Source organism: Lactuca serriola, chromosome 4 (assembly GCF_051521515.1).
Source record: "Lactuca serriola cultivar US96UC23 chromosome 4, Lser_US96UC23_V15, whole genome shotgun sequence".
NCBI lineage: Eukaryota > Viridiplantae > Streptophyta > Magnoliopsida > Asterales > Asteraceae > Lactuca > Lactuca serriola.
In genome coordinates, this window is record NC_136411.1 from 326802033 (window position 1) to 326811577 (window position 9545).

The following is a 9545-nucleotide window of genomic DNA, read 5'->3' on the forward strand; positions in this document are numbered from 1 at the left end:
TCCCACTTCACAGAATTTTACCCAAGTTGAAACTGGGCAGAAACTGTCAAATTTCTGAAACTTCAAAGATTGGAAATGAAACAACTTCATTCTTCATAGAATATTACCCCATAGTGAAATTGGGTAAATTTTGCTAAAAGGCTGAAACTATAAGGACTAGAATCTCATGTGTTCTTCCCTTATTCTGTTTCCAAATGTGAATGAACATTATCAATAGTCAAATTCGACTTTGACTCCGACTCAACACCATACAATTCAAAATATTCGTTCGACTATCAAATTCATTGTGAATAATTAGTTTTCTAATTTATAAAATAACGGCGTATTCAATTTTAATTTATTGACTTTAAAAAAAAAAAACTCGGGGACAAAGCGTTAGATTCATGATGATCACGAGCGTGGGAGGAGGGTCACATTTAGTAATAAATAATTTGAAATTAAGGAAAAAATAAAAATACTTTGATAAGGATAAAATAGATGTTTTACATATGTCAATGACCAGTCACACTCAAAAAAAAAAATGAAAAATGCCTACATACTATAAAATTAGACTATAGTTGTAACTCTTTGTAAAACATATGAATCAAATATGTAATTTGTCTAGGTTTTTTTTTTTTTTTTTTTTGTGTGTGTGTAAGAAATTTTGACAAGTTTTAAAAAAACGGGAAAATAATAAATGTAATTTATGAGAAAAGGATTAGGCTTGTAGTTGTTTAGGAGAAGAGGGGGAAACTATGTAAAACGCTTGAACATTTCTTTAGAATTAAGGAGATGTAATTTGAGAGTAGAACACACAACCCTTTTCCTCCGGACAATAAATGCTTCCACATTCTAGTGATTCATGAACATTTCTTTAGAACTGTTTCTCCTCCTTTATTCGATAAATCATCCGCCATAACTATTCAACATCCACCATCTCTCTCTATCTTCACGCAGTTGAATTCCCACTGAAGAAAAATGCAGTCGATCATGAACATCACAACCACCTTTGGACTCCCTCTCTGCCTCTCTGGAATCACCTGTCATCACCAGCTTTCTCTCTCTAGAGAGTCGCTCTCTCTCTCTTTCTCTCTTTGCAACACATTTTCACACAGTTTTTGTGTCTGAATATGTGGTTTTTTGACAACAGGATTGCAGATCATGATAGGAGACGGGAGGCAACTAAGCGAGTACTATCTGAAAGAAGAAGCCGCCTTACTGCGGATGCAATCGGAGGAGAGGTAAGTGGGGATGATGATGATGATCAATCATCACTTTGTCATAATCGTTGTCCTGCTAAAGCTGCTTAGGTGTCTTGTTTTTAGTTTTATTGTTTCATTTTACGTTTGTATATTTGAAAACTCTGGTGATGTTCATGAATCGGCTTCGTATTTGTCCAATATACCACTTTCGGTTATGATCTCTTGATTTATTTAGTACCCACCAAATGCTCGGTTTCACAATGTCAATAGCAGAAGATTTTGGAATTCATATTGTGTTATTGTTCTTGCCATTACAAGTGTACCTCGGTCTATGTGTTTTCTCATATTTTTATTGATCGGAGATGCAAGGAGAGAGAAGAGACTGGATCCTCGGCATGAACTTTAAGAGAGAAAAAGAGAATGTTACTGAAAAGAAAAATCAAAAATGAACTACAAAAACGGATATACATAACATCATTGATACACACAACCACACAAATTACAATGAATACCTACAAAAACATGGACATACACATGCTCATAATTATTTTAAAATCCAAAATTAAACAAGACGACACATTATGAGCATACCAAAAAACAACTTTTAAAGTTGAATGTTATATCATAAGAAGAAATTGTAGCTCCACACTAATAGATATCAAACTTCGAAAAATAATAAAATCTTATGGATATAAATAGATAAGACCTAGGTAAATAGGAAAAGATAAGGACTAAAATAAAACAAAATATCCCTAATAAATGATAGAATGTAGGGGCGGCTCAACGAGTTTCAAGGCTCTAAGCGAACCAAAACTTTAGGGTCCTTTGGTCTATATTATACTTAAATTTTGCAATAAAAATGAATATAAGAATAAAGGTTGTTTTTTTCTATTTAAAATTGCATACTTGTAGAATTTTAATTAAATGTAAAACGCAAACTTGTAGGATTATTTTTAACTCAAATATGCACAGCTCAACATAGAAATCAAATGAACAAGCCACATACATAGAAAACAATCAATAACCAACATTCTTTAGCTTCAAGTTAGATAAACAAAGGAACAAAGAAATAGAAAATCACTAACTCAAACTTCCAGTGTTTTAATTAAAAAGACAACATTCCTTAGCTTCAAGCAGCAAGCCAACAACACAAAATATGAGTGGAAACACTAACTTAAAAATCAAAAATCAATGAGAAACAAAGAAATTCAACATTAATCAATAAACAAAAAACAATAGAAAATCATATGATCGAAAAAATTAACCCTAATCGGCTATTAATCCTAATAGTAATCAGATGGTGAAAAACTCAAGTGGAAACACTGCACATATGTAACACTTGGAATCCGGAAGACCAAGAAAGGAAAGGAAAACCCTAAGTCAAAGGAGTCAACTCGTCGAGTCCATGGGTGAACTCGACGAGTCGAAGCGGGTTCCGCGTCGAGATTTAAGTGACTGACTCGGCGAGTCAGGTCTGGGTTGGAAAACCCTAATTTCCGGGCTTGGTACCCTATTTAAGCATCATTTTAGGCCTCTACCCCTAGCCTCCATCACTCCTTTTACCTACTCTCGAAACCCTAAGCCTCCATTGAAGTGCTCTCAAACTTTCTTTGCTATTTTTGGGTGATTTGAAGCTAGAAGGAAGAAAGGAACATTTGGTGATTCAAGAAGGGGTAGTAAATCCAGAGTTGCTATGATATTTTAGATCATTTGAAGGTATGAAGCTTATACATTGGCTGTTACTCATTTAGATCCCCTTTCCTAGTTAGATTTTGTCACTTTTGGGACATTTCCAAGGCCAATCCGAGTATTGTGCCTTTGAGGACGAAGAAGACTTCAGATCTAAGTACTTTTGGGTTCTAGAAGCTCAGAGTTGTTAGCTTTTTCCATCCATGGCTCCATTCTATGTTATAGACCACCATTTTTGCTTGGATTTGGTGTTTTAGCTTCATAACCCTTTGCAAGCACGTAAAGTTAGCAACTTTACGTGTGATGCTAGCCTTAGGAGTCCAGATTTGCGATTGGGAAGTAATGGAATGGACTGAAATCGACAGAATGAAAATGATGAAGGTGGACTCTGCAAGTCTGTTCTTGGACTCGGTGAGTCGGGTCGAAACCCTAACCTCTTCCGGATGCGAGTCGAGTCAGTGAGTTAAGGTGGTGACTCAGTGGGTTGGTCAGAACCAGGACTAGGACTCAGAAGTTGAAGGACTCGACGAATCGCGGGGTGACTCGGCGAGTCAAGTCGCGATTATGGGGGTTTTTGAATTCATGAACTCGGCGAGTCAATAGGCTGAATCGGTGAGTAGGGTCAACCTGGAAGGTTGACTTTGACTAGAAATTTGACTTTGACCAGGGTTTACTGAGTTTGACTTCTTGTAACGCCCGTGTTTTTGGGCTTGCCATTTTTAGCAATGTAATAGTCTAGGTTAACCTTTGTATCCCAATTTGAAATAATAAGAATGTATTATTTGTGAATTATGTGAATTATGTGAATTATGTGTTTATTTTCTTAATTATTATAATTTAATGAATTAAGAATAAAATAAGCGTCAAAATTAAAGTGTGAGATATGCCCGATATCTTTGCATGAAGATGTAGTGGTTGAAACAAGGATCCCGTAGATATAATGAATGCCAAAATCCGAGTTATAACGAAGAAGTTATGACCTGTCGAAGTTTCGCGACAAAACCGGTGTGGCACAGCGTGACGTAAATAGTGAATTTACGAAGGACTGATATTTAGCCTTAGTGATCAACACGAAAGACGTAGATAATGTTGAACCGAGAGCGTGCATAAAAAGAACGCCTAAATCTAACTTCATATGAGGAAGTTATGATTTTTCGAAGTTTCAGCTTAGCAATAGACAGCCCAAAAGTTCGAATCAAGATCGAGCGAGTTTTAGCTGAAACTTTCTAAACAAGAATCGAAGATGTTGTTGATAGTAGCGCATTGGTGAAAAGACAGACGAAAATAGACGTCAGACGAAGAAGTTATGAATTTCTAACGAAGTTTTTCTGTCCCGACCTACTAAAAATATATAATAAAAAATAAAGTCAAAATTAGCCGACGGAGTCTAAATGAAAGTTGTAGAGCATAATCTCACCTACGCGTGGATATAAAGAACGTCGAAAGCGGAGCTCGTATGCGAAAGTTATGAATTTTTGAAGATCGAGGCACACATACCAAAGCTTATCCATTACGTACGCCCAGCGTACTTGGAAATTACGCCCAACGTAATCCCAGACCCAGCAGCCTATAAATAGAATGCGAGAACTGCCGATTTCTCTTGTTCAAACTCTTTCTTCTCTCTAGTTTTTGTCTCGATTTGCATGCCAATTATATCCCGAAGCCCCGGTATCATTCCCGAGCCCCGAAGCAAGTTCCGAAGCCCCGAGGATCCCGAGAAGTGAGATTCCCGAGCCGAAGCTCTGCCCGCGAGGAGCCTAGTTTTTGTAAAGATCTTCCAGATCCACGGAGGAACACTACTTCTGCAAGCCGTAGTGTTGCCCGATCATCTTTTGATCAATTTGAGTGTATAGTCCCTTTCAATACACGATATTATACAAGTAATCGTTGAATGTATTTAAGAATACGGGTTGTGTGAGGGTATTATTATTACCTTCTAACACATAGACTTATATGACTCTCCTTGAAATTTTTTGTTATGTGTTTACGTATTACTTGCTATTTGGATGGAGTATTGAAAGAGCATGTTATACAGTTTTTTTTTAAGTTATGTATAAAACATGTATATTTTTATCTATTAATATGTTGGGTAGAACATGGGTAGACAGTTGGTGCGCAATGAAATAAATTGATGAGAGGCCTCGTTGTTGGTGTTATTCTAGTCATTCAGCAGAGTATGGATGACGACCATATACTATTCTAGACAATCCTATGGAACGCTAGCAGGCTCATAACCTGTAGGTGTTGTGAACGATTCACCGGTGTACTTTATCCCCCACATGGTTGCCTTTAGGACACTTATTGTTGAGGAAGCCCCTCTACAGTAATGTCCGTCCCGATGAAAATCCTAGATTAGATCCCTTGAGATAAATGTTATTTTAGGGATGTAAAGTGAGGATACCGGGAATGGGTAATCGGGTTATTGTTGAATGTTGAATTAAATATAATTATTTATTGTGGGTTGAAAACCCTATATGCTCACCAGGCCCCCAAGCCTGACCCACTCAGTTTATTTGTATTACAGGAAGTGGCGCAAGAGCATAAGATGGATGAATCATCAAGTTGTTTTGTTTACAAGTCTATATATGTATATATTTGTTAAATGACTTGTAATGTATCGTTTATGTTTTATGGTCTGTATCGGAACATGACATCCCGATTTTTTATTATGAAATGAAATCATATTTCTTTATGAAATGTCTTGATAAAATCTTTGTTATCATATTTTGTTTTTGGGAACAAATTCCGCATCTCTTTTAAAATCAAAAGGATTTACTCTGAAAACGTTTAAAAAAGCATAAATGAAACCGGTCTTTTTTGGCCGAGATTTTGGGGATGTCACAGTTGGTATCAGAGCATTAGTTTAAGCGAACTAGAAATTTGTAGGATTTCTAGACTTAAACTTAGAATGGTAAGTGGAAATTTGAGTTGAGTATATGTTGGATTTTAGACACGAGCACTAGTATATTTTAGGAAGTTGCCTAAAATGCTTTTATGTGCTAAATGTTAAATGTTGCCATATATGATATTATTTGTTCGGATCTACGGTATGTTGCCAACCGGATCTGAAGGTTTATGTGTTTAGGATTCTATGTGTATGTATACGATATTAGAACTAGCATGTAATCGTTTGGAGTAATAAGGATGAATTGAAATCTTATCGTGAAAGAGGATCTAATTTCACTTTATTCGGTGTATAGATCAAAAAATGGTGAGAACAAGAAGCGGAGTTGGAAATGATGATGAAAACAGGAATCAACCACCAGCGAATGAGCGAGTACCTATAATAGCAGCAGCACCTAAGCCAATAACAATGGTTGGGGTAAAATTGATTATTCAAACTATGTTGGATCGCCAAATGGAAGAAACAAGGCGTCTACTTCAACAGAATCGTGAAGAACTGTCAATTCACGTGGAAGAGCCCGAAGTAAATGGAGGACCGTCGGAAGGAGGGAATTTCAGTGGGGTTATCGGCCAAGTTGGCCCACCAATAGTTAGGTAGAACAACCAAGATGTAGGTAATGATGGTCGTGGGTGCAAGTACAAGGATTTCATGGCCTCCAAACCACCAAGTCTATCTGGAAGCCCGACGCCAGTGGAAGTGATTATTTGGATCTCCGAGATGGAGACAATGTTTAAAAGTTGCAAATGTAGCAACAGGCAGAAGACCGCTCTTGCAATCCCTCTGCTAAAATCTGGCGTGTTGAGTTGGTGGAAGCTGTTAGCCAACTCTATCCCCAAGGGAGAAGCAAGCAAAATGTCTTGGGAAGACTTTGTGGAACAACTAAAACTGCAATACTGCTCCGAGCAGGACCTTCTGGAAATCAGTAATGAGTTTCAAAATTTGAAGAAGGGGAAATTGAGCGTTACTGAATGCGCTACTAGTTTCACAGAAAAGATGAAGCTTATCCCATATTTAGTACCAACAGAACTCTCTAAGATCAACAAGTTTGCCCTCGGACTACCAGCGGACTATGGTCCAATGGTTAAGCAAGCAACCACATTGAAAGCTGCCATCTGGACTGCTAGAAATATTGAGACCCAGATCAGGGAGAAAGGTCTGGAGAGGTCAGAGGTTGGTGAAAAGAGGAAAATCGATGGACCCTCCGGGTCTAGCAAAAAGGGTAAATTCTCGAAGTCTAGTACGATAGGAGGTGGAGGAGGCGAAGCGAAATGGTGCGACAAATACAAGAAGAAGCATCATGGGAAATGTGGCGGGGAAGCCACATGCTTCAAATGTGGAAAGTCAGGGCATTATGCCAACGAATGCACCCTCACCAAGAAAGCTTGTTATGGTTGTGGTGAGGAAGGGCACATCTCAAGAGATTGTCCGAAGAAGAAAGAGGCAGCAAAACCCAACATCCCGCCAAAGCCAAAGGCAAGAGCATTCCAGATGACACTGGAAGCTGCTAAAGATGAAACTGATGTTGCTTCAGGTACCTTTCTCGTAAACAAATTTCTTGCCCAAATTTTATTTGATTCTGGAGCCAACTACTCCTTTATTTCGCATGAATTTGATAGAAAACTAGCTTTGCCTGTCGATAGACTAGATAATGTTTTGTTAGTCGAAGTAGCTAGTGGCAAGTTTGTACCTGTTAGCCATCGTATGAAAAACGTCTTAATTGACTTGAATGGGAATAAGTTCCACGAGGAATTATTGCCTATCGAACTTAACGGTTTCGACATCGTGCTTGGAATGGATTGTCTTAGCGCCAATGACGCCAAGATATTATGCAGAAAGAAGATAGTCAAGGTAAACCCGCCATGGAAAGAGTCATTTATGGTGTATGGGGACAAGCGCGGAGTAAGTTCTGGGATCATTTCTCTAATGAAAGCCAAAAAGTGTTTGGCCAAAGGATGCACATCATATTTGTCATTTGTGATCGATGCTAAGAAGGAGAAAAAGGAGATGCAGAGCATTCCTGTCGTGTGTGACTATCCGGAAGTATTTCCTGAAGATCTTCCTGGATTACCGCCTGATCGGCAAGTAGAATTTTGTATCGACTTGTTACTAGGGACGACGCCAATAGCAAAAGCACCTTACCGACTAGCACCGACGGAGATGAAGGAGCTGATGATGCAACTTCAGGAGTTATTGGACAAAGTTTTCATAAGACCTAGTTCATCACCCTGGGGAGCTCCAGTGTTATTCGTGAAGAAGAAAGATGGAAGTATGAGAATGTGCATCGATTACAGAGAGCTGAACATGGCAACAATAAAGAATAGATATCCGTTGCCGAGGATTGATGACCTGTTCGATCAACTACAAGGTTCGAGTTATTTTTCAAAGATCGACCTAAGGTCAGGATATCATCAGCTAAAGGTGAAAGAGCAGGATATAGAGAAGACTGCATTCAGAACGCGATATGGACACTACGAGTTCTTGGTTATGTCATTTGGACTAACTAATGCTCCAGTAGCATTCATGGATTTGATGAATAGAGTGTGTAATCCGTTCCTTGATAAATCTGTGATAGTTTTCATAGATGACATTCTGATTTATTCAAAAAGCCAAGAAGACCATGGCAGACACTTGCGAGAAGTGTTGGAAGTCTTGAAGAAGGAGAAGTTATATGCTAAGTTCTCCAAATGTGATTTTTGGATTAGAGAAGTCCAATTTATGGGTCACGTGGTCAACCAAGAAGGTATAATGGTTGATCCGGCAAAGATTGAAGCTGTGACAAAGTGGGAGCAACCGAAGAATCCCACGGAGATCCGAAGCTTTTTAGGATTAGCCGGATATTACCGAAGATTTATCCAGGGCTTTTCTTCGATCGCTAGTCCATTAATAGCTTTGACCCACAAAGGAGTCGTTTATGCTTGGAATGATAAGCATAGAGAAGCTTTCGAGTTGCTAAAGAAGAAGCTATGTGAGGCACCGATTCTATCTCTACCCGATGGAGTTGAAGACTTCGCTGTTTATAGCGATGCGTCTGGGGTTGGATTGGGTTGTCTTTTGACCCAAAGAGATAAGGTGATCGCGTATGCATCTCGACAGCTAAAAGGGCATGAAAAGAACTACCCGACTCACGATCTGGAGTTAGCAGCGGTAGTTTTCGCTCTAAAAATATGGAGGCATTACCTCTATGGAAGTGAGGATAACGGGAATGGGTAATCGGGTTATTGTTGAATGTTGAATTAAATATAATTATTTGTTGTGGGTTGAAAACCCTATATGCTCACCAGGCCCCCAAGCCTGACCCACTCAGTTTATTTGTATTACAGGAAGTGGCGCAAGAGCATAAGATGGATGAATCATCAAGTTGTTTTGTTTACAAGTCTATATATGTATATATTTGTTAAATGACTTGTAATGTATCGTTTATGCTTTATGGTTTGTATCGGAACATGACATCCCGATTTATTATTATGAAATGAAATCATATTTCTTTATGAAATGTCTTGATAAAATCTAATTTATCATATTTTGTTTTTGGAAAAAAATTCCGCATCTCTTTTAAAATCAAAAGGATTTACTCTGAAAACGTTTAAAAAGCATAAATGAAACCGGTCTTTTTTGGCCGAGATTTTGGGGATGTCACACTTCTAGAGGTCAGTTTGGGACTAAGTGTTATATTGATATTGAAGCTCGGGGAGCTATTGGAGCATCGGTTGGGGAGTTGTCAGATAGCAGTCAGAAGAGTATCAGTCAGAGCTTCAGCAGTGCAAGGTGAT

The 9545-nt window shown here is 38.4% G+C and overlaps 1 long non-coding RNA gene across 1 annotated transcript; it reads left to right on the top strand.

Annotated features, from left to right (window-relative positions):
• The first annotated feature begins 665 nt into the window (after window positions 1–665).
• Window positions 666–1379, top strand: LOC145100707 (uncharacterized). The gene is made up of 2 exons (XR_013705212.1): window positions 666–1049; window positions 1130–1379. It is a non-coding gene; the product is annotated as an uncharacterized LOC145100707 (long non-coding RNA).
• The last annotated feature ends 8166 nt before the right edge of the window (window positions 1380–9545 follow it).